Genomic DNA, 26,656 nt, shown 5'->3' on the forward strand with positions numbered 1-26,656 from the left:
CTAAACATGGTAATGAATAGACATAAATTTACAAAACCTGAATCAATAAAGTTCTGTTAGTGGAACTTTGCATGCAGGTTTGTGTAATATATGCTATTCCTTGCCATCTTCAATTTAAGCAGGATTTTGTGTAAAGCCAAACTTCTAAGAATAATAGCAGCAATCCCAGGGGAGATAAAAGAAGCCATCTCGGGAACACAGGTAGATCTGTGTTTTTTGATTTGTCATCTTAACTTTGTTTTCAAATGAGAACTAGTTCTGTAGTTATAGAAACATTCGACACCAAAACCAAGTCAGTCCAATAAAATGCTGTCTGCTTGAGCTGTCAAAGAGCTTGAAACAATAGCTCTGAGGCATGAACTAACCCCTTCTTAAAACTATGCCAATTTGAGTGCCAATAGCGATGTTCTAAAATCTCAGAGTACTTTACTGTTTCACTATTCATTGAGCTCTAGAAAGTAGTACCATACTTATATGCATCTTATTTGCATTCTGAAAAATGTAGAGCTGATAGTCAATAAAATGAGTAAAAGAACGTATGTACATGGATATTAAACTAAACAGCAGCAAACGCGTAGATTTGGAATCGTTCTTCTGAAATAAGTATTGTAAAACTTCAGATTTACCGATACAATTACTGTCAATTCAGGATGCTTCAGTCATAGGGCATGCACATGTTAATTGGTGAAGTTTAACGATAGTTTTTCTTCAAGGAAATACATATCTTCACTGCTTTTTATTTTGTTTCTTTTAGTTGTTGGGCTTAAGGTTAACTGTGATTGGATGGCTTACACATTTGTCAAAATACATTCGTGTAGAAACTGGAGTCAAATGAAAAAAAACCCTACTAAAATACTAGATGGTGTTGTAGGCAACCTGCTTTAGGTGATCTTGCTTTGAGCGGGGAGGTTGGACTAGATGGTCTCCAGAGGTTCCTTCCAACCTCAACTGTTCTGTCAATCCATTATGTGACAAAGAATTGCATTTCATATACCTGCATTAAAATAGGTTTATCCAACTAGTTTGTATTTCGGATTATTTTGTTTTTTGTTTTGTTGAAATATTTTAACTCATGCTGTTGTCTTCAATTAAAAGAAAGAATACCTAATTCATTTCTACATAGTATTTATTAAAGCAATTGAAACTAAAAACAAGTTTTCAGCTCTTTCTCAGTTTTGAATACCATTGATTTATTTGCCAAAACTGAAGTGAAGATAGTTGTTCTGCACCTGCTTGAGAGAGATGGTCTCTGTCACAAGCTGGGTCTAGAAAAACTCTGTAATTCTAGTCTGCTTACTTTTCCATTTCCATGGATTGATTTTTCTTTAAAAATGTTTGTGTTGGGCATGGTTTCCTTAACTTTTAAAAGCATTTAATTATGTTCATGGCTTACAGCAAACATAAACCTCAGTATAAGTTGTTACACTTTCAAACTTAATCCTTAAAAGGTTTACTTTAAAAGGAAAGAGTTCTGTTTGAAAGTTACTTAAATGGAAACAATTTGGGTTTATGGCTGTCTCCTCCTAATATGACCCTATCAAGAAGTTTTAATAGTTTTGTGTATTTAGTTGCTGAGGGGTTTTTTTGTATCCATTTTGTGAGAGTCAAATAGTACTGCCCACCGCTTACTTCAGTGGTTTAAGGCTTAGGGCTGTGTTGATTATATTTTAGTTTACATTAATTGGTCTTTTCAGAAATGTGATTACTAAATAGTGCTGACATATAATTTGTGACTCCCTAAAAATATAAGGGTGACAGTTAATTGTTTGGATAAAGGACCACGATTTTAACCAGGTGAAACTAAGGGAGAAATTCAGTACAGCTAGCAGAGGTGCGTGCGCTCTAGTTGCTCATGCTGAGGTACTGCAGCTGTTGCACTCAAGCATTACAGACTTCTAAGAACTATCTGAGTTTGAGGAGAGACGTACTATTAAGTCCGTAAGTGATTAAATCTTCAATCATGGAACAAAGGCAAACAGCCAACACTTAGTAAAATTTGCATAGTACAGATTAAGTTACATTTGATTGTTGGCATTTAACAGCTCGCTTAGCATGCAGAGTGTCCCTTCAGCAGATTTGCATTTGTCAGTTTTGGTGATTGCAATGAGTACCAAAGAACTTTAAACTAGGAATACTTCAACACAAGTGAAAAGAGGAGGGAAGGAAAAAAAAAAAAAAATCTGAGTTTGGCAGTGCTCTTTTAGTCCTGCAAGTAAAGTTTTAGAATATAGACGTTTCAAGTGGAGTGGTCCTTATTTGAATGAACACACCCACATGCTGTAACTATATATAGATTAAACGTACATAGTTAAAATGTTATTAAGTTTTCTAATATACAATGTATCTTGCATTCAATTTGACTGGTTTTGAGCTCTATCATAAAAGTACTAATTCTTGCTTGCTTTTGCACATATGTTTTTGATACTGTTATTGATGCATTTTTATGTTTTTGTTCTTCTACTGTTTGTTTTATTGCAGCTTTATTGTTCTTTAGCCATGTGCCATGGAGTATAAGTGTACTGGCTCTTTCTGGCCTGGTGAACAACAATATTCATTTTAACTGTAATAAAACTAATGAAAGTAATTTATTGAGAGTAGAGGACACAGAAGAGCTGCTTGGCAATTTTTAATTTTTTTTTTAAATACTCACTGCAATGTACAGAATTCAAGGTAAAAGTTTTCTGATAACTCGGAGCATGTCACCTGATACTATATGCTTTCATTTGTTTTGAATTGTAATATGTGGTTGCAGAGTAAGAGCTGGAGTTTGATTTTTAGAGAATTTTAATAACGTTGGGGCTTTCATCCCTTTAAGGAGCAAAAATATTTCACATGAGAAGTTACTGGTTATAATATTTATTTATAATAAACTATTTTATTGCAAGTTTACTGTGTAATTATTTTGTATCAATAATGTATAATCTTGATAGAATTCAAGGAAGGCAAAGAATTGCAGAAAGTTAAATAGCATAGCAGTCATACATAGTTGTGTAAATCACTTGATGGAGTTTGGGTATTCATACAAAGTGGGATGTTGTATATAAGAACAAAGAATGTAAGCAGTGTCCATGGTATAGAAAATGGTGACTGTGAAAAGAATTTAGGGTCGTTGCAGACAAGCAGCTGAATGAGTATCAGTGTGATGCTGAAAGAGCTAATGTCATTTTTGGTTACATGAATAACGGGAGAATGCTGAGGAGGTTGAAGGTAGCATTTGTGAAACAGATGTGAGAAGCCGTGTGTCTGACTCCTGCGCCAGTGTATTTTAAATTATGTTGAAAAAACATAGAAGGCTCAGAAGAGAGCTCAAACATGTTTTTTCCTCCACTAGAGGATATTAAGATATATTTTTGTTAGATTGTATCAGGAGCTTGTGAAGAAGTGATGAGAAGTTCTAGTCGAGTGAAGAAAACCATGGAAAGAACAAATACCTGAAATTTAAGCTAGTCAAATTCGAACAACAGCTCAAACAAATATGTAAGCAGAAAAGAGTTTGAGAGGGGAGTTTAAGGGATTTTGAACTGCCTGTTAAAGGAAAGTGGTAGCCTTCTCTTCTCCTAGGGCTAGACATGGATCTTTCTAGAATGACTGCTTCTGTCTTGTCAGCTACTGGGCAACCAGGTTAACTTGTAGGTCTGTAATATCCTTGAAGGCAGATAAATTGAACAAATCTTCCCCCATAACTTAAAAAAAAAAAAGTACATTAAATATCAATTCACTGCATCAATAGGATTCAGTGCTATATCAGTGCAGGGTTGCATCTGGGTGGGAAGTACTGCTTCTAGTTCAGTCTCAGCCATGTGGACTACTAGTCATAGGCTTGTGAAGTAGAAAGATTTGAGTTCCAGTTCCCCATTAGGCTCCTTGCGTTATCTCAGAGCTTGCTGGCTTGTGCTGATCTCAGCTGTATGTAAACAGCTGACCCCAAGTATTGGGGATTTAGATAAAATCTGTGGGTAGGATTGCGCGTTCTGTAGCTTGGAGCTCATGGGAGAGCTCACTAGCTTTGCAGCACCACTCCGATGGTGTTACCCTGTAGTAACAGCTATGCAAACTGTCATGGCAGGAGCAGCTGATACATTGTAAATTTATGTGCTAGTTCCACCTGCTGTAACTTCTGCAGGCGCTCATGCTTCCAGGGACGACAGGCAAAACATCGTGCCTGCACTTTCAAGCATTTGAGCAGTCAGTTGTAGTGTCTTCACCTGGTGTCACTGTCACCATGGGCGCTGACACAGCGCAATCAGAATTTGAAGCTAAACGTAACTTTTCTATGAAATGTGTCCTTGGGTAATCAGGGTCTTTCTCTGACATCTTACTGTGAGGGAGGGAGGCTGAGTGTCATAGGGCAGGGAAGCCTGTATTGTCTTCCAAAAGCAGCTGTTAAATGCACAATTTGAGTAAACTTTAGCTCAATAAACCAATTTTTGAGATTGGCTTGTCCTTAGAAATGCATCTGATTAATAATTCAGCATGTGCAGGATTGGATTCTCCTGACTGCCTGTGACCTAAAAGCAGATGCCAGTACTATGAGTGCTCTCAGGCCGTGTAGCTCACGGCATAAAGGGCAAGTGGCTTCAACCTGCTGTCTGTTGTTTCTGGTTATAAGAGAGAATCCTATGATGAATGCATACTTTACTCTTAGTAAGTAACTAATTAAATTCTTAGCTTATAAAATAGGTGTGATATGGACAGAATTTCCTTTCCCCTTGATTCTTTCTCCCTTTCAGATAAGCAGCGGTTCTTTATGTATAGTAGCCTTTCGGCCAGGTGCAAAGCCAGAAATATTTGGGTTGAATCATTGGGCTTCATTATGTATCTATTACGGCTAAATATGTCTGATGCTTATTACATTTTGGCAGATACTATTTCATTGTTTCCTTTGTATGAGGAAGCCCTTCTCCAAAAAGGTGTAAAAGACACATGAGATACCTTTTCAGGCAGTGTTTGATCTGATTAGATCTACAGAAAGATCAGGCAAGCATGTCAGCCTAATAAAGCCAGTATTTTAGTAAACAGAAATGCAGTTTGGCATACCCAGTCTATTTTTATTCAAACCTCTTTTCATTATATAAAAAAATAACACTGTAAAAAGCATCTTCAGGAGAGTACAGCATCAGGCCAGACCTGGTTTGATTCTGTACAGCATAAAATAGAAATAGAAAGCCTCTGCTGTTCTTTTCTAAAGCAAGTGTGTATTTGTTCCTGTTGGTGTTGAGCACTTCAGCATCAAGTGTACCAATGCAAAATACAGCATCACAATATTCTTTGAAACAGTTATCTTTATCTCTAAACAGATTTATTTATTTATGGCAATACAAGTATTTCACTGGTATTGCTCTGATTTATGGCACTCAGAGACCTTCCTGGCACTATCATTGCCCTTGCGTCTTTCTGAGTATGAGAGGTCATTGCAAATACCAGTCAGTATTGTTTTGGAAACAAGTGTTTCCAAATAGTCAGGCCCATCTACTGAAAGAAGCTCACCCCTGGCTGTCAGAGATTTCTTACTCAGTCATACTTTACACAACCCATGTTGATGAAATACAAGTTGGAATGAATCATTGGAGAAATCTCAAGTGGAATGGAGAGATAATTGTGGTCATACAAGGAGAAGCTGACATTGTCATGTTTACTCCAATACCTGCACCAATCACAGGACTGGGCCTCTTCTAGGCAACTGGCTTTATTTGTTGTCTCTGAAGTTAGATGTCCTTCACTGAATATTCACTGAATTCAGTATTATTCATTTATGTCCTTCACAGAGTATATGCTCCAGCTTGAGTGAGTATTGTTCCTGGTTGAAACCCAATTCTTGAAGGGGAGAAACTAATAAAGGAAAAGATTATTTGCCAGAAGATCACTGCTTTCTGGCCAGTCCAGCTATAAAATTTGCCTATTGTTCCCCTTCTATCAGCAGTCTTCATCTGTCAATTTGAGGGTTCAGGCAACTCGCAGAAACTCCTAAGCTACAAAGCTATCTTTTTGAGGGGCAAAAGAGAGGTCTAAAAAATGGGCTTAGCTGAGAGGACTTTATGCTCTTTAATGTCAAGCTATCAAGCACTCTTCGTTGTATTCTTCATAAAGCTTCATAGCATAGAATCACTATGATTTGCTTGGCAATGTAAGTTGCATTTGATGTTTCTGATTAAACGTTGCTGTGGCTTTGCTCCTAAGAAGATTTTAAGGAAGTGATGACCATTGATCATTCCTCTGCTTAAGGAAGGCAGTGAAACTTACAGTTTAATTTAAAATTTCACAAATATTACAAAGAATTGATTCTCTTTGTGTTTATGAAACATCATTTTGGAGGGGTTTTTTTCCCCCCTCAGCTTCAAAGGGAAATGATAGCATAACAAGAAGTGGTGCTCAGTTTCTGCTTCATGTTATATATTGGTGTAAAGTTTTAGCTTGGATGGTAATAGGAAGAAACCTGATTTAGTATCGTCTGGTAACTCAACAGAGGTGAAAAGTAAGGGAACTTTAGAACATGGTGGAAAGTATTGGAAGTTTGTTAGAAGATGCATCTGGTGGTGAGAATCTGAAATTTCACCCAGCTCTTCCAAATCTTTATGCATGTAACATGCCTCTAAAATATAGTTCCAAATTTACATGGCAGGGAATCACTTTTCCACCTTCTATTGCTGTTCTACTTTCTAGCTGGTTTTAGATGTAGCTGATTGTGCCCCTGAAACGCTGGAGAGGTGTTGTCTGTACAACCACTGTCTTAAAGTAGGATGAATTACCTGTTGAAGGGGCCAATCTGCCCCTACTCCTCTTTGACTTAGAAGCAGTGTAATGCTTAACTCATAAGACTGGATGAATGCCGTGATTAAAAGAAAAGGGTAGGCCTCTGGACCAAGAAAAAAGGTCCATCTGACTAATAGTACGTAGGTATAATATGCGAATTGGTAGAGTTGATGGTGCTGTTCCTACTATTTTTTTATGGTTCTTTCTCAACACTTACCTTTTTCCTTGTAGGTCAAACTTAAGTAGTAGGAGTCCTTGTGCTCGTTTCACTGTTAGGTTCATGTAAACAGTACAGTTCTGTTGACAATTAGACGCGTGAAAATAAACGTGCTCTTTTTTTCCCCAGGAGACAACAGTACAGAAACATCTTTATGGAGTGAACAGTAGCACAAAGTATGTGATACAAGTTTTGGATTCAAGTACACAGAGTGAAATGAGCCAAGATAGGGAATTGCAAATAAAGAGCCTCACATGTAAACAGGATGCATGGGCCCTAAAAGTGCAGGCAGGTAACTAGACAGATCATGTTATTTATACATGGTGTGATAACTACATGAAGAGTAATTGTCTTGTGTCTACTTATTTTTGCAATGATTCTGCTTTTGCTGAAATAATTGACTTGGGACTAGGGAAGTTTTAAAAATTACTTTGACCATATTAGCTTCATTTGAAGTTAGACAATCCTTTATTAGATGTGTTTCCATTAGAAAAAGGAAAAGTTATATTTATGCATGTTTATCATGTACACTGGGGGCTTGTCTGCACAATTTTTTTGTAAGCAATGAACTGCGAATTAGACTGTTAAGCATTTCTTTTTAACTAGAATAAAGAGACTTTAGAAAATAGCATGTTTTGTAATACACATCCCTAGAGCTATACGTCTTCCAGTTGAGTGCAGATGTTAATTATTAGTTGGTGAACCTCAGATTTCTCTGGAGCAAAAATGTAAGCCTGGTCACATGGCAGGCTGCAAATGTTGTTTTCTATCATCAGTACTTCTTAAAAGTTTTCTTAACAATAGTCTTACTTTTTTCTGAATGTTTAAGTAAATTGGCATTCTTTTGCATGCCTAGCTACAGATTGTGGTGGGTGTGTCTTGAATCTTCTGTTGGGGTATTACAATTAGATTGCTTTTGTTTCACTTTAAAAAAAGTGATCTGATAAATCATAATTCTGTCACAGTAACTAAAAAGTGTGCTGTACTATCCCTGAGGAAGCATTTGTGCAGATATGTTTGCATATCCAATGCTGAGCCAATTTCTTGTGCTATGATTTCTTTGAGAACTTTCATGCATGTTTGTTTTCACTGTATAGATCTTTATTTATAAAGGACATTCCCCAAACTGGCATTGGTTCGCTTTGGGGCAGGGGGGGAGGGAATTCTTGCTGTATGACACTTTTGCAATGTTTGCATTAAAAATTCTTTTAATCGGTTTGGGGAGTCATGGCTGTTTTCTGACCAGTAGGTGTTCAGTAAATCTGTCTTAAAGCGGTGCACTGGAAACTGTACTGGTTTTGTTTATTTCTGGTGTATTGTGTTCCCATAGCTTTAAAGTGTGAACACATGATTTCACATTGCTTATTTATTCTATGCGTTTGTGTTGTCCAATAAATAACTGTAAAGTATATAAAGCTTTACTGGTACATTTCTTGATTATGAATAAACCCCCTTTTTAAAAAAAATGGAGGGGGGCAGAAATGCAGATTTCCCCATTGACTAGCCACTGTCCGAACTCTGATCCAGTTATGTTAACATTGATATAATTGCTCTGCTTTTAGAAACACATAATTTGCTTTACATTCTGGATTAATCAGTTTTTTTTCTCCACATGAAACTTAAGTCATCTTATGTTGTTTACAGCCGGTGAGAATAATAGGAGTTGTGTCTTGAAAATGTAGAACAAATCCCCGTTTTATTAGTCTTTGGAAGTTACTTGCTTTGTCAATCTAGTTTGCCAAAACTATTGTAAAATACTGGCTGGGCAGCTTGCTTTAAAAGGAAGGAACATCTAGAGATCATTATTGTTTTTAAAATCACTTACAATACTTTAAGAGTTTTCTGTCAGTAGCTCATGAAAGGCTGACCTCAAAAAAGACTGTTTGCTCAAATATTTTCTAGCAGTTAGTTAACTGGCATTCTAGTATTTCCTTGTATTTGCAGAAAATACCTCTTTTTGTCTCCAGTAAAATTGTGGAGGGGGCACAATGTAGAAGCTACATACATGTGCGTACATACTATCTAACCATTCCTTCCCATTTTTAAGAATGTGGCAGTACAGGATTGTTTTCCTTTGCCTTTAAAGTAGTTAACATTTAGGTTATAGTTTTGAATGCTGCTTATGCTCTCTATTAGCTGACATTAATACTGTATGAAGCAAGAACTGCACATAGCTGCCCTGTGCAGCTTTGCCTCTGTGTGTGCTGGCACAGTAAGTTGTGCAGTTATGGTGAACTTGGGGAACTGATATGTGTTGAAAGAGTAATCTTTTTTGCAGGATGAATTTTTAGCCAGATCAGTGTTCCAGCTCAGTTCCTAGTGCAGATGTCCAAAGTCTTGTACAATCTGAAAAGAGAAGTGGAGAAAGGGAGCAAAAGCACAGGACCTAGGCAGTTTAGTTTTCATCTGATTTGTCTCTACTGTACAGCTGAATTGCTTTTTCTAAAGAATGATCTTTCTGTGTCATGTCTTCTCTCTGTATAAACACCTGGAGGATATTTTTGTATTGAAATGCTCAGAGCGCAAAGTTGGGTTTGGGGTTGGTTGGGGTTTTTTTTTTTCTTTCCTTATGCCGTATTTTTTTTTTCCATTTCCCTTGCCTTTCCTAGAGGAATAAAAGGGTGAAAATAAAAAACTAAGGAGCATATATAGCATGTTTAATGCTTTGGTTTTGTATAGCTGTGTGTTATTTCACTTCTTCGTAAGTGTTGTTAATGTTAAGGGGGGGGGGGGGGAAGGAGGTAGTATCTTGAACATTGAGGTGTTTTTCATTCAATTCACCATAACCTGAAAACTCAAAGATCTAAATGGACAGTTCGTTATATGTTAGATTCAAATGATGCTTTAATAAATCTCTTTAAAAAATTACTTTAAAGTGTAATAACTTAAAGCATTCTTGTATTTCAGCAATAATTCATAGCTCATATTTAAATAATTTTGACATTTTAATTCGGAAAAAAGAGCCAGTAAGCAAGAACTTTACCTCTAACTCAAATGAATCTGTATACCTTTATAATGTAGCTTCCGATGTGCTGGTATGAGAAGTAAATCTTTAGCAATTCAGCTGTAGTATTTGCAACCAACTGCATTCATGGTTTCACCTTTTGATATGCTTGCTGAAGGTGATGTGTGCAGATGCTGAACATGCAGTACTGTCGTAAAACTGTTTTTAGATTAAAGTTCGTAAGGAATCTAGTACATTATTCATTCCAGCCACAAGGTCACTCATGCTGCTATGTTGCTCTTATAGGGCTGGAATTGTATGAGAAAGTATAGATTCACAATAAAGGACAGATACAGAAATAGCTGGAACGAAATGCAGTTTGTAACGTACCAGGTTCCCTCTTTTTGGCCTGGCCTGATCTTCATTGAGAAGATTAAATAGTGTGATAGATGTCAGTTGTGCTGAGGTTGAACTTACTGTCGGTGAATTTGTCTTTGGTAGGTGGTAGTTCTCAGAAATTACATGCAAGAGCTGATACACTAGCAAAGCATACATGTCATGATACTAATCATGGTTGCTTAGTTCTGTATGTTCTGGTAATATATTGCTGTTTCCTATAGGAATTTTATGACTTACCAGCAACCTTGAACTTCAGTAAATTGATGCTTTCAGCTTAAACACGTCTAGCTTTTACCTGTCTCAAACTCTTCCATTATTCAATGTCTTGTTGTTAATTCGCTTGCTTCTTTATACTGTTCATCAAAATGTAATAAATCATCAGAGGCCTAAACTGAAATATCAGCTACATCTAGGCAACGAAGGAGAAATACAGGCTTATGGACCCTTGCAAATACCAACAGAAATTTTGATAATAAAGACTTTTGGTCCTTCTGTGTCCTGAGGGAAGGTGGAAGTTACTTTAGTTCTTGATCTAGCTCAGCAAGGTCTGTCAAGTGGCATCTACTGGCCAATTCAAATTGTTTTTTCACCTTCATAGAATCATTGAATGGTTTGCATTGGAAGGGACTTTTAAAGGTCATCTAGTCCAGCCCCCCTTCAATGAGCAGGGACATCTACAACCTTCAGAGCTGCCAAATTTTAACTAGTTCCCCTCCCATCTCATCTTCTGTAGGAGTTCTGCAGTCCCTGTTTATCAGTGTTGCATATAAATTCTTTGTCAAAAGAACACCAGGGTTGCAGTCACTAAAAATTGTGATGGTATGCCAGAAATCTTTTCCCCTGTGTGAAAGCATTAGGATGATTTTCTATAATGTGATCAAATGCTATTTTTTCACATTCTCTCTAGCAATTAGCACATGGTGCTTAGTGACTTTTTATCCAATTACTCAGCTGGTAGGCATAATCTTATTTATCATCCACAGTCAAAAACTTAACCCAAATAAAACATTCACTTTGAGAGGGTTTTTGGTTTTTTTTTTTCCTGTAATATTGATGTATTTTTTGTGAAGGTATCTGCAAGTCACAGCTGAGGTAATATTATCTTGAACATGAAGAACTGAGATTCCAAGATGAAGATATTAGATTTAAATTTTTTTGAATTTTTGTGGGGTCTCAACCTGAAACCTGTTAGCGTTTAAGTTTTTATAATATTACAGTGATCAATGATTTAATTAAGTATAGAGATAGTTAGCAGTTTTCTAAATCATTTTTAGCTGTCTCAGTGTAAAAAAGGCTTCCTCTGCCTTTTTTACATATGACTTACTCAGCATCACAATAAAAATTCCAAGAGAAAGATGGGAATGGTATCTGTTTTCTAGAATGATATTCATCTGCCTCAATGATGAATCTTTCTGTATGTGTTGGTGCCTGCTTTATTGGCATAAATTTCTAACCACTGTGACAAATGGGATATGCATTATGCAAGTAAACTCGTTCAGCATGTAGTTCTGACTTACTTGCAGATTCCAGGTCTTTCTTGTGTATCAGGTGAAGCTACGGTTCTGTGAAAGAATCCCTATCAGTTGCACAATTAAACTTTCATTTAATACATATACCTGAGGAGCCAAAGGCTTAAGGAGTAGCACTTAGTTCTGGCACTCACTAAGATTTCTGTCAATAGATTGGCTGTTTGAGTTGCAAGTTGAATTCAGGTTGTTATCAGTGGTTATCATCTGCCAGACTGCTCTGCCTATTTTTCCTTTCATTCTCACTCCTGCTTCCTGTTTTCTCCCTGTATTTCTTTATCTTGCTGTTTATCTTTTCGCTCCCACTCTCCATGCGTGGTTTGGTTTTTTTGGTGGTGGTGGGTTTTGTTTGGGTTTTGTTTTTTTTTTTTTTTTTTTTCCCATTTTTCTTTCTGCGCAGGTTGTCAAGCACTGGAACAGGCTGCCCAGGGAAGTGGTCGAGTCCCCCTCCCTGGAGGTATTTAAAAAGACAGGTAGATGTGGTGCTTTGGGACATGGTTTAGTGGTGGACTTGGCAGTGATAGGTTAATGGTTGGACTCGATGATCTTAAAGGTCTTTTCCAACCTAAAGGATTCTATGATTCTGCATCAGCGACAGATACTTCTGAGAAACACTTCAAAACATTTCTTGAAGAATGCAGACACTGCTATAAAAACCTTGTCTTGGCAAGTGAAACATCTAGTCTATGCAGTCTTTACAGCCACTCTGAAGGTTATTGAGTAAATACAAGACAACCACATGAAATGATCTGTCCAAGGCAAGCAGTCTTTGGATACACGCTTTCTGTAAAGTGCTCAAATGTTTAAATTTTTTTGCTGTAGCACTGAGACAGAAAAAGATCTTGCAGTTCTAATTATATGAAGAACTAGAACAGTGTGTGTGCTATCAATTAATGACTGTAACAAGCCTAAGATAAGAGTGCTACAAAGACTGGGCATTCTTTGCAGAAAGAAAGGCTAGAGCAGGCAAGAAGCCATGAAACCCTTCAAGTGCTGCCAGGAGACAGCAGACTTTACAGAAGATGAAAAGAGGGGGATGGATGCCTAATTCAAGATGAGGAAATGAAATAGCGTGTCACAAAAGAAACCGAAATAGGAAGTAAGATACTTAATAGTATTGCAAAATGTGCAGAATAAAATAGTAACACCAGCTGTATTACTGAAAGAGCATTCATTTACATATTTTGTAATATATAAAAGAAGAAGGCATTTTTATGCCTTCACATTTGAAGAGTGACAGATGCTGTGCCTGCCTTTAGCATCTATTGACTTTAGTGAATGCTAAGGTCTTTGTTTACCTGGAGTGGGGGAGAAAAAAGATGCTTGTTAGTAACCAAAGCTGAGGGTGTGGCAGAGATCTGAGGGCTATATTCACAGTAGAAGACAAAAAGCTGAAATAGAGATTCTTTTGAAATACCATGGATAAATCTGTGGGAAAGGAGTAAGTCTAAAAAGAGCAAGTTTCATTTACTTTTGGTTTCAAGGACTTCTTTTCTTGTATAAGACTCTTACCCTCCCATGTCTTTTGACAAGCAAGCAGGCTATCTAATATTTTGGCAAGCAAAATAAAAACAGAGAAATAACATAATTGCAGCGTGATTTCCGTATACCACGATATTGTAGTGTAAAGGAGGAGAACATCTTTTGTCAGAATAAAAAACACAGCTGGCTGTGTCCTGCACAGGGCAGCCCCTGGCCTCTTCCCACAGCGGCCACCCCTGCAGCCCCCACCAACAGCTTGCCACATAAACCCTGAACACGAAGTTAGTAAGATATTAAGAATACAGTTTATTTTCTGGGTCGTGAAGTTCTGTTCCCTGCTATTACTGTCGCACACCATGTAGCCCTTTCAAAAGCTTATAGAGGAATTTAAAAGGTGTCTGAAGTAAGGAAGTACTCCCTAAGTATGTTGCTGGCTGTCCAAAAATGATAAGCTTAGAACATACAAAAGATGTTAAGAACTTCTTTAATAAAATAAAAAGGTATGGGCAATAAGGAGTATCGAGTGTCGCAAATTTGCTTATGGGTATCCTAAGGACAGTGGATATGTGGAGCATGCCATCTGGCTTTCATCAGCTGGAGGAATAGGCTGACATGACAGTTACCTGCAAGTGGGAGATCTTAATGCAAATAAAAAAGAAAAGGAAAATTCCAAGAAATATTCACAGATTTAGTTAGCATTGTTTGAAGAGTAGAGGAAGAGAAAACAAACAGAATGTGGTGTCATTTACTTGTTAATGTAAACTGATCTGACTCATGAGAGTGTGTATACTCTACAGTGTATCGTTTCTCTGGGATTACACAAGCTTGGTGGCATTCAGGAATTTATCAATAGTCAACATTTCTGAAAAGTGTCTATTGAAGAGAATACTGATGAAAACACTGTTAACCTCATCACAATTAATGTCAGGGTTTTTTACCTGCAGTTTACAGTAACAAATAGTCTTTGGCAGTATTTCTGGTGCTTTTTTTCTAACTAGCTATCTAGCTGACAGAAAAATACCTGTTTTCTTCCAGTTCAACAACAACTTTTGAACTGGTTTTGTCTGACACAGGAAAAAGAGGTGAATTGTGATTGGCACAGTGCACACTCATTACAGTATTTAATAGGCAGATTAGCCTCCTGTGGGGGTGAAAGTTCAAGTTCAGTTACCAAGCAGCAAAATTTTTTCTCCTTTGAATATATGTGCACCAATTTCCATTTCCATGTGGCTTGTGTTACTTTCATCAAGAAAGACTAATAAGATAGCTAAGAGAACTTGTGTAGCGGTAACAGTCTTTAATGAAAGCTAGTTGAAGGAAATGGAAACAAAAGGCTGTGTGACTACTCTGCTCCCCCTTTTTTCTGCTGACTTATTTTTTCATCTTTTACACAATGCAGTAAAGTACACACCATTAGTTTATCTAGGACTAGTAAATATGCTCTTTTCTATTCAGCTATGCTTTGGTCAGTGTGGTCTAGTATGGGCTGCCTCTGTTGCATTCATGTGGTTGCTCTTCTTACTGGAATAGCAGCTTGGCCTGTGTTGCCAGCCTGTGTATGATAGCTAGAATCTGTAGCTGGGGCCAGCTACATTTTCCTCCTTGATGTGTTTTAGTTCATTTTAGCTGGCATCCTAGTGATTTTTTACACTCCTTCTAGAAATACTGATATTGTCCAGCTGCTTATGTGAGTAATCTGTCAATAGAGGAAGCAAGATAACATTTTGTATATGGCTCATTTTGTAGATGGGTATTTAATTAAGCAAATACCTAACCTCGCCTTGTGTGTCTGCTTGTTTCTACTAAAAAAAGAAGAAAATACTGTTGCCATGTCTCATAACACACAAGTAAACAAACTTGTGAAGAATGGTTTGTACATAGCTCATCCTTGGTCTCTGAGGTGCTTAACTTCTTTGGTCTCCATTATTTCAGGAGGCTTGTACTTTTAAATTATCTTCTGCATTTCTGGACTTTCCTGGTTCTAGTTTGACTGCATAACAGTAAATTTCATGAGTTATATTTTTCCTACAATCTCCACTATGAAGTCAGTTATTTTGCTTGGTGATAACTGTAGGCAATAGCCGTTCCTTTCTGATGATGTACCTGTACATCCTATAAATGGTTAGGTTTATCAGTAGTTCTTCTGCAATTGGAGCCCAGATTGTTTTCTAATGTCACAGCAGGAATTCAAAAAAGGTCCTAATCAATCCAAGGCAGGAGGAGGTAGTTTTATGGAGATCATCAGAATATCTGCACTGAGTTGACATATTAAGTATTCTGTCTCAATTTTTATGCTTTTCTTGGGGTTTGCTCATTATTTATGTGCGAAGGAACAATAGAGCCTCTCTTGCATATTGGAATAAAAAAATACAAGTTAAAAATTCTCAGTAAGACAGGTAGTAGCCTTGCTTTTGGGGCTTACAACTGATATTTTCCATCAACAGTAATGCCCAATGTAAACAGTAGCCTGAGAGGCCTCAAATAATATTTCTTTTGTAGGTACCTCACAGTTGAAAGTATCTGATGGACTTCAGTTTTGTGTGACTATTGTATGGCTTTCTAGACTGGAGAAGATAAGACTTGGTGAACCAGGTGGTCTCTTGGGCTTAATGTTTCAAGTCATAGAATCATAGAATGCTTTGGGATGGAAGGGACCTTTAAAGGTCATCTAGTCCAACCCCCTGCAGTTGGCAGGGACATTTACAACTAGATCAGGTTGCTCAGAGCCCCATCCAGCCTGGCCTTGAATGTTCCTAAGGATGGGGCATCCACCACCTCTCTGGGCAACCTGTTCCAGTGTTTCACAACCGTCACTGCAAAAAATTTCTTCCTTATATCCAGTCTGAAACTACCCTCTTTTAGTTTAAAACCAGTACCCCTTGTCCTATCGCAACAGGCCCTGCTAAAAAGTTCCTCTCCATCTTTCTTATAAGCTCCCTTTAAGTACTGAAAGGCTGCAATAAGGTCTCCCCGCAGCCTTCTCTTCTCCAGGCTGAACAGCCCCAGCTCTTTCAGCCTTTCCTCATAGGAGAGGTGCTCCATCCCTCTGATCATTTTTGTGGCCCTTCTCTGGACCCTCTCCAACAGGTCCCTGTCCTTCCTGTGCTGGGGGCCCCAGAGCTGGATGCAGCACTCCAGGTGGGGTCTCACCAGAGCAGAGGGGCAGAATCACCTCCCTCGACCTGCTGGCCACGCTTCTTTTGATGCAGCCCAGGATACAGTTGGCTTTCTGAGCTGCAAGCACACATTGTTGGCTCATGTCCAGCTTTTCATCTATCAGTACACCCAAGTCCTTCTCGGCAGGGCTGCTCTCAATCCCTTCATCCCCCAGCCCGTATTGATACCAGGGATTACCCCGACCCAAATGCAGGACCCTGCGCTTGTCCTTGTTGAACCTCATGAGGTTCACACAGGCCCATTTCTCCAGCCTATCCAGATCCCTCTCGATGGCATCCCGTCTCTCAGGCGTGTCGACTGCACCACTCAGCTTGGTGTCATCTGCAAACTTGCTGAGGGTGCACTTGATCCCACTGTCTGTGTCATTGATGAAGATATTGAAGAGCACTGGACCCAGTACGGACCCCTGAGGGACACCACTCGTCACTGTTCTCCATCTGGACATCAAGCCATTGACCATTACCCTCTGGATGCGACCATCCAGTTGCTTATCCACCGAACAGTCCACCCATCAAATCCATATCCTTCCAACTTAGAGAGGAGGATATTGTGGGGGACCGTGTCAAAGGCCTTACAGAAGGCCAGATAGATGACATCTGTAGCTCTTCCCTCATCCACTGATGTAGTTACTCCATCATAGAAGGCCACTAGGCTGGTCAGGCAGGACTTGCCCTTGGTGAAGCCATGCTGACTGTCCCGAATCACCTCCCTGTCCTCCATGTGCCTTAGCATAGATTCCAGGAGGATCTGTTCCATGATCTTTCCAGGCACAGAGGTGAGGCTGACAGGTCGGTAGTTCCCAGGGTCCTCCTTTTTACCCTTTTTAAAAATGGCTGCAATATTTCCCTTTTTCCAGTCCCCAGGGACTTCGCCTGACTGCCCTGACTTTTCAAGTATCATGGTGAGTGGCTTAGCAACTACATCAGCCAATTCTCTCAGGACTCTCGGATGTATCTCATCAGGACCCATAGGCTTATATACGTTCAGGTTCCTCAGGTGGTCACAAACCTGATCTTCTCTTACAGTGGGAGGACCTCTGTCCAAATGATTAAGACAACTTATATTTGATATAAAAAGTTGTCTGTGAGCAAATTAATTGAATGGATACGAGTTGGAGATGTGACAACAGAAGTGTGTGTTCAGGCACTCAGTAAAAATCAGAGTTTCAAATGTGATTTTATTTGGTGTTACCTATGCTATTATCTTTGAACCTCTGAGCTGTAGAAACATCTGTTCAGGGGTTCTCAGACCTCTGGACCTTGGGACCTGCCTGACATGTTTGCTAGAGAACTTGAGAGGAATTTGTCTTTTGGAAGATAATGGATTCAAGGAAGGTTGTGGACTTCTTGCTTGAATCTAGAAACTGCCCAGAAATCTGGGCTTCTGGGGAGAGGATCTTTGTGCTGCTTTCAAAAGCACAAGAATGCCATTATGCTTCTGGGTTTGGAGAGCGATGCCCTGTCCCCAAAAACCAACGATACATTGCATTTTCTTCTAATTTGTGAGATCTCCTTATTTGCTTTTAGGAGCCTATTGGTGTGATGATTATTCCAATTTCGATCTTTGTTTTTGAATATGGAGAGAAACTTTCCTCATACTATTTTTTTACCTTTTTTCTCTTGTAGTGGTATATTTAGGCATCTTATATGTTTGGATTGAGGTTTTTTAAACGTAATTCAACTTTACATCTGAATGTTCTGCTTTTCTCTCATCTTTGTTTCCCCCCGTAGTTCAAGTGGAAGAACATATTTGTTGACTGACTTTTATTGCTGCACTGAGCCATCCCATAGATGGAAGATTGGGGTCATATATTTTTCATATCATCAGGTTGTTTGAATTTTGCTGATGCAAAAGTGTTGAAGAAAGCTGGGCACAATTTCAGGGTTTAGTAGTGTGAGATAAAAAAGGATACAGGGGGCCTGCTATTGGAAGAAGAATACTTTCAGTAGTCTGATTCTAGGCCTATAAATTAGTCATGAAAGTTTTGTTTCCTTTCTTGAAGACTTGCTGAGACAGATGTGGCCATATCCTGAATAGGATACTGCTGCTCGTTTGAACACTTTGTTCTGTGTCTTCCTAGCTATTTTGTACTCCAAGAACCCGTCTTTTTTTTTTTTTTCTCTCAGTGTTCCTTTTGTATATCTATCCCTGTAACAGATTTTTTCAGATATGAAAGTACTGTTACATCCATTTCACAACGAGAAAGTGCATCATCTATGGTAACTAACTTGCCCAAGGCCACACATGAAGTCTCCCTAGATGGGAATTGAACTCTTGTCTCTTTGATTCTAGGCTAGGTATTACTTCAATATGCGCATAGTTATACAGAGATTTCTAATTTTAAATTACAGATGGAAAACCCAGCTCTTCTCCCTCTCTAAGGATCTCTACATCAAGGATGAGGAATAATGAGGAGTCACAGGCCCTCATTTTCCTAGTAGACAAGTTCTCTTTTATTTTTTTTCATTTCATGAGAGTAGAGGTATTACATGTTACAAGGAACAGTGACTGACTAAAGAATTATAAATAACCAAACACTCCATTTGGATTCAAACAAATGTAAGTAAAAAATATTTTTTTCTGTCTCGTTTACAAATACTCCTGAAAGAAATGTTTTCTCACATGTCAGGGAAAAACTGAAAGCCTTGACACAAATACGTAATATTATATATGAAATATGGTCTTTGGGCTTTGTTCTTGATTTTGTTTTGAGGATATCTTGCTGCTGCAAGACGTTATTTTATTATTCTTGTTTCTCTAGTATCCAGTATTTAAGACTACAATGTGTGTAGTCCTCCCTTTCTTCTCACCCCTTGGAAGAAAGCTGACTTGATTCAGGACTCTGGGAAAAGGTTGAGAGTTTCACTTTATCACTGAAAAAGTTACATTAATGTAACATACTACTAAAGAACTCTTTGACATTAAAAGATTAAACTCTTATGTTTTTGAATGACACGTCAAATGTTTTAAGAGGGAAAGACCTTCCCAAGTTTTGCTAGGGAAGGGATTTGTCTTCATCAAAGTATTACCTTACTGGTATCAGTCCGCATGTGTGATCTATTTGCTTTCTGTGAGAGGTAAAGAATGGTGACTTTAATTTCATAAACTGTATTAGCACTATAAAGTAATTGAGTCCTATCCAGTTTCAGTAGCTCAGTTCTGAGTGATATTCAGTGATCCATGTCTTGACAAGCCCACTCCAGTGAGCGACACAGCTTCAATTCAAAGCACTATCTAAACTGTGCAGAAGATGCTCACATTGCACCTGCCTAGCAGGGTAGATTAAGTACTCCTGTTACAACATGATGTTGCGCTCTCAAGCCTGTTCCTGGAGAAAGCATGAGTGAGATTGCCTATGGTATGGTAACTTTTATCGTGGGAAAGAAATTACTTTGAAATTGGGTTCTAATATTTATCCCACTGACAAATTTTCATTTTTAGAGTTGTTTTTCCAACAGGATTTTTACTTTTCCCACTCTCTGTAGTTGTCATTGTTCACCGTTTGTTTTTCAATTTTTTTTATCTAGACGGTTCAACAGTTATTTTCAAATACCTATTAATCTTTTAAAGATGGTAGTGTCATATCTTTGGTTTCTAATTACTTTGCTTTACTGTTGCTGTTAAAGGAAGGAAATCCCTTATGACTGTCTAGCCTTTTCTGCATCCTGCGGTGACATGCTTGATGTATTCACATGCATTCTTCTGCAAATACTGTCCGTGTTTAATTAGTCCTGCCGCTTTACAAAACTGCGCTTAAAGTACTTTTAATAGATGGCAAGTGTATAAAAAGCCCTTTGTCTTCAGTCTTCTGCATCCTTTTTTTAATCTCCAGCCAGAATTTTCCTAAAATCTTGGGATTTTGCCATGTATTTAAGTGCTGCTGCATTCTCCTTTTTACTCCCACCCCATTGTATTTTACAATGGTCTGGGAGAAATGGATCATAGTTCAGCAATTAAAATAAGTTTTAGGGAGAGTTTCAACAAAACCGGTTGTTCGTTTACATATGGCAAGGAAGGAGCCTTCAGTGCAGACAGTAGGTTGCAACGAGTGCCCAGACCCTTCTCTTGGAGAAAAGCTAAGTACCTGCAAAGATGTGCACAGGCTGATGATCTGTTGCGTCAAGTGGCCGAGTTGCAGGAAACAGTTAAAAGGCTGCGCAGTATTAGAGGGGCTGAGATGGAGATAGATAGGTGGTTTCAGAACCGTGTTCCTGTGGCAGACACCACAGAGAATGAGGCATCTTGGACCCTGGTGACCCACAAAAGCAGCACCCTAGTTCAGTCCCCACCCTCCAGCATTACAATCAAAAACAGATATGAAGCTTTAACAGCTGTAGACATCCACGAGCAAGGAGAAACTGTACTAGCAGCACACAGTGGATAGTGCAAAAAGAAACAGTGAGTGCTCGTACTGGGTGGCTCGCTGTTAAGGAGCACTGAGGCGCCTATCTGCCGGCCTGACAGGGAGTCGCGAGAGGTATGCTGCCTTCTAGGAGCTAAGGTGCCACAACTTGTCAAGAGCACAGACTGCTATCTGTTGTTGCTCTTTCATGTGGGCACGAATGACCCCGCAAGCTGGAACCTGGGCAGAATCAAGGAAGACTACAAAGCCCTGGGGGTGCGAGCGAGAAGTATTGGTGCCCAAGTTACCTTTTCTTCCATTTTACCAGTTAGAGGAAAGGGTGCAGCCAGAAATAGATGTGTAATGCAAATCAACTTCTGGCTTCATGGCTGGTGCCATCTTGAGGGTTTTGGCTTTTATGACAATGGGACATTCTTCGATGACTATAGCCTGTTAGGGATGGCATCCACCTGTCTAGAAGTAGCAAGGGAATCTTTGGCAGCAGGCTGGCCAACTTGGTGAGCTCAGCTTTAAACTGAAGGACTTGGGGGGTGGGGTCCAAAGTGGCAATGCTCCCGCCATTGCAACCAACTGGGGAATAAGCCAGGCCAGCCAGAGTAGCGACAAACGTCCCTTAGCTGCCTCCCAAGATGAGAACCAGAAGACCAACCACCTCAAGTGTATGTATACCAATGCATGCAGCCTGAGGAACAAACAGGAGGAACTGGAGCTCTGTGCCCAGTCAGAAAGTTATGATGTCATAGGAATAACTGAAACATGGCGGGGCAACTCACATGACTGGGGGATCGCAATGGATAGCTATAGGCTGTTTCGTAAAGACAAGCAGGGAAGAAGAGGGGGAGAGTTGTGCTCTATGTTGAGGAAGATCTTGAATGTATAGAAACCAACTACGGTGATTGTGGAAGCCCTATTGAATGCCTCTGGGTCAAGACCAGAGGGGTCATCTCCAAGAGGGATCTTACAGTAGGCATCTGCTACCAACCTCCAAACCAAGACAATAAGGCCAACGAAGCAATATTTGGGTCACTTAAGCAAGCTTCAGGTCAACAGAACCTGGTTCTTATGGGTGACTTCAACTACCCAGTCATTTGCTGGAAGAACAGCACAGCAGCTCACATGTCATCCATCAAGTTCCTGGAATGCATTGAGGACTGCTTCCTCATACAAATGTTAGATGTGCCAAGTTAGTACTAAGACAAAGGCTCTAGATTTTGGAAGAGCAAACTTCAGCTTTCTCGGAGCTCAGTTGGGAGGGATTCTGTGGGAAGCTTCCGTGGACGATAAAGGAGCTAGCGAGTGCTGGGAGTTTGTCAAGAACACTCTCCTGGAAGCACAAAAACAGTTCATCCCCTTTAAAGGTAAGGGAAGTAGGTGGAGCAAGAGACCCCCTGGGCTTTTCTGTGAGCTTCTGAGTCTGCTCAAAACCAAAAGAGAAGTATACCAGAGATGGAAAAGTGAACGAATACCCGTTGAGAACTACAAGGGCATTGCCAGGGTGTGCAGAGATGCAGTTAGAAAACCAAAAGTTCAGCTCGAATTGAAATTGTCCAGAGATGTCAAAAACTACAAGAAAGGGTTCTTCAGGTACGTGAACAACAAGCAGAAACAGAAGGAAAATATTGGCCCGATGTTAAACAGGAGAAGTGAATTAGTCACCAACAACGCTGAAAAGGCAGAGGTTCTCAACACTTTCTTCACCTCTGTCTTTGCCAGCACTGTTGGGCCTCAGGCCTTGGGAACAAAAATCCAGGTTGATGCAGACACAAACCCACTGTCAGTGAAGGAAGAGTTGGTATGTGACCTATTACAGGAGCTTGACCCCTACAAATCGATGGGCCCTGATGTTATCCACCCAAGGGTGTTAAGAGAGCTGGCTGACGTCGTTGCGAGGCTGCTCTCCATAATCTTTGAGAAGTCATGGAGCTCAGGGGACATCCCAGAAGACTGGAAGAAGGCTAATGTCACCCCCATCTACAAGAACAGGCTTGAAGGAGGATCCAGGAAATTACAGGCCCATCAGTCTTACTTCAGTCCCTGGGAAAGTTATGGAATGAATCCTCCTGGGGGCTATCACAAGTCAAATGGAGCATGTGATTGGGAAAAGCCAGCACAGATTCACCAAGGGCAAATTGTGCTTGACAAACCTGATCGCCTTCTACGACAAAGTAACCTGCTCGGTTGATGTGGGGTGAGCGGCGGACATAGTCTACCTGGATTTATCCAAGGCTTTTGATAAGGTTTCCCACAGCCTCCTCCTAAAGAAACTCATGTTACGGTCTAGACAAGTGGTCTGTGCAATGGGTGGGGAACTGGCTGACAGGCTGCACCCAGAGGGTGGTGGTAAATAGCTCCTTTCAAACTGGCTACCTGTCGCAAGTGGGGTCCCCCAGGGATCGATATTGGGCCCAACGCTGTTTAGTATCTTCTTAAGTGATCTGGGCGATGAGATCAAGTGTACCCTGATGAAGTTTGCTAATGATACCAAACTGAGTGGGGAAGTGGACACTTCGGAAGGGAGAGCCACCCTGCAGGAAGACCTAGATAGGCTGGAAGAATGGGCTAACAAGAACCTTATGCAGTTCAACAAGGACAAGTGTAAAGTCTTGCACCTGGGAAAACATAATCCAGGAGTGCAGCACAGGCTGGGGTCTACACAGCTGGGGAGCAGCTCTCTGGAAAAGGACCGGGGGGGCCTGGTGGACAACAACCTCCCTATGAGTGAACAGTGTGCTGCTGCGGCAAAGAAAGCCAAGAGGATGCTGGATTGCATCAACAAGGGCATCACCAGCAGAGATAAAGTCATTATCCCACTCTACTCAGTGCTTGTGAGGCCATACCTGGAATACTGTTTTCAGTTTTGGTCCCTGCTATGCAAGAAAGATGTGGACAGGCTGGAGAGAGTTCAGAGAAGGGTCACAAAGATGATCAAAGGACTGGGAAGCCTGCCACATGAGGAAAGGCTGAGACAACTGGGTTTGTTCAGCCTTGAGAAAAGAAGGCTTAGAGGAGACCTTATCACCATGTTAAAGGGTGGCTACAGAGAAGATGGAGACTACCTTTTTTCAAGGAGTCACATGGAAAAGGACATGCTTTCATTCATTATTAGAAGTCTCAGATGCAGGGATTTTGTACTTCAGAATCATCCTATCTAATGCGTAAACAATACTGAGGCTGGAATGCCCCTGAGCTGCGGAGTCAGGCTCTTATTCTTACTGTAGAAATCTTGCATTCCTGTCTGTGGTGGTACAAATTCACGTCTGTAGCGCTTTGCCTGTAGCCTTGTGATTAGGGCAGTCTCATGTGAAAACGTTGCGTTTGGCTAGTTGTAGGTAGAACAGATCCTACAACCTAGTGTGTGGTTTCTTTGGGGTGCCTTGACCTCAGTATTGACGTGTAGGCTCAGTGGATTCCAGTGCACTTCAATATTCTAGGCTATAAACTGCATTGGTTTAGGATTGTCTATGTGCTCTGTTCAGACAGTCCTCCCATGAGAGTGGAAATCTTCCAGAGGAGGTAACTGGAGGCAGTATCTGCATGAGCTCTCCCCTCGCTGGAATATGAGCCAGCAGGTAGTCGTGTATGTGTGGAATTACAGCCAGAACAAATGGACTTGTGTCTTCTCTGCCTTGAATATATACACAGATTTTCATGTGCTAACTGTGGTGAATCCTTAGGTGCTCCTTGTCTAACTTGTAAATTTTATTCTTAAACTGTACAATACAGTAAGGTCCCTTCTTCATAATTTTCACATTTTTCTTTTGTACAGAAATTTGTCCTGTTTTATTTTAGCAGAAAGAAATTTTTAGAAGTTTAAAGCAAAATAAATTTTTTCAAATGGTGAAAAAGCATTTCTCTGAGGACATTTGAATAATAATCCTCAGGTTCTCTAGCTTATTGTGCTGTGAAATTAGGTGTTCATATGCTTAGGCAGGGGGGGCTGGACCAGATGACCTCCAGGGGTTCCTTCCAACATCAGCCATTCTGTGATTCTGAATAGATTGCATCTCATTTTTATCCATACCAGATCATCCTGTACAGCTGAGCATTCTGGTGGTCAGAAGACATCAGTTCTTGCATCTTCTTGAGTAGTTGTTGAGCGACTTCGCATTCCTTTATCATACTGGTTTCAGTTTTCTTCTAATTATATTGAATTTTTCTGTCTTAGGGTTGCTACAGGTTTTTCTTCTAATATTTTAAATGATACGGTAGCTCAAGGATTATGCTTGGTACAAGTTCCTAACAGTAATGCATATGGCAACTGTCTTCAAAAAAAAAATAGCAGGCTGGCTTTCTTAATCTCTCTCTTGTGGGTTTCAAGTATGCAAAATGCTGTATTTTGGTTTAATACTTCAGTAACATTTATGCCGCTTGCTTTTGTAAGTATGGGTTTGGAGGGTGGGCTCACTTTCTTTACTGTCTGAAAATATTGCATTTATATTATTTTTGAAGTATTGGTTCATTATTATTCTGGCTGTTCATCTATATTGACATTTAGTTTGCAGTTTCTTCTTTTCAGAGAAAATAGCCAATTTGCTAGTTGAGTATCTCATAATATCTCAATGTTTTGTGTATTGCCTCTTCTCTATGTTTTAGCAGCACTTTTTGTGTTCCTTCATCCGCCACTTCATTTAGCACCTGAAAAAGACTTGTGAATAAGCCTCAGCTTTACTTCTAGATTTCTATATGTTTACTCAGCAGTCCCCTTGAGTCGTACACTGGGATGCTTGATCTGTGACTTGCAGATAAATTCAACCAGTGCAGACCCCATTCTTTGAGAGAGTGTGGGCCAGAGAAATTGTTTGGGCAGCAGCCTCCTCCTGGCTGATAACCCGTTATCACCACAAGCCCTAGCATTTACGTACACATTATGTTCATTTGTTAATAGAGATATCATATGTACTGCTTGTGTACAGAATGGTTGTGGTGCACGTGCACAGTAGGTCTATGATGAGGCCACAGCATGAAATGTTTTAGTGGCCTGTCCCATTTGAAAACTCTGGGAATCACTTCCAAGCATCCAGTTTTGCATCGGGAAATTCTGAGGAGAGCGATCATATAAACCGTATGTTTTTTTCTGCAGAATCTGCTGTCGAGCACCACTTCCATTGATTCTACAGATGTAAAGAAACTGATGAATAGATGTAAAAATAACATCTGCTGGTCGCTGTAGCGGTCACTGCTGTTGTAGTGGTACAAATATGCTTCTGTCTGTATCTCTGAAAAGAAACAGAAACATAAGATTGACACATTTAAAGCATAAAACTTCTTAACCTTATCCCAAGCCAAGTTTTTAATTTATGTTAATTGGTGAGCCTGTGTGACCTGAGACCCTCAGTGGGTAGATCTGTTTTCTCCCTGTGGCTCTATTGGAAAGAATCCACTAGAATTTGTCATGGCTTAGTGCAAACCATGGTTGCTATTACTGGAGTCTGGGCTTCAGACTCAACACCATGATATTTGGTGCAATTTGATGCTTTTACTTAAATGATGGAAGCAAACGACTGTTCTTAATACTAGCAGGGTAAGACTTGTACTAATGTGGATTGTAAATAAAAATAGCAGTATAACCAAATATCATGGTAAATGAGTCAATACTAACAAGGATCAAAGTGAGTAGCTGTATGAACCCATGTAACCTTACAGCTGCTGGCCTAATAGGAGTCTTAGATCAGCAGTGGCTTGTTTGCTTTCTCGGCAGAATCAAAAATGAAAAGCAGCTCTGTGTATAGTTCATAAGCTTTCCCTGGAGTTAGGTGGTAATTTGACTCTTTGGTCATTTGAAGGCTATGGTGTTTTTC

The 26,656-nt window shown here is 39.7% G+C and overlaps 1 protein-coding gene across 3 annotated transcripts in view; it reads left to right on the plus strand.

The window, feature by feature from the left end:
* REV3L (REV3 like, DNA directed polymerase zeta catalytic subunit) overlaps positions 1 to 26,656 on the plus strand; it is a 129,700-nt gene that overhangs the window by 21,924 nt on the left and 81,120 nt on the right. The gene's annotated exons all lie outside the window — the stretch shown is intronic.

This window comes from Nipponia nippon, unplaced genomic scaffold (genome assembly GCF_047370975.1).
Source record: "Nipponia nippon isolate SJK-2023a ecotype South Korea unplaced genomic scaffold, ASM4737097v1 scaffold_4, whole genome shotgun sequence".
Lineage (NCBI taxonomy): Eukaryota > Metazoa > Chordata > Aves > Pelecaniformes > Threskiornithidae > Nipponia > Nipponia nippon.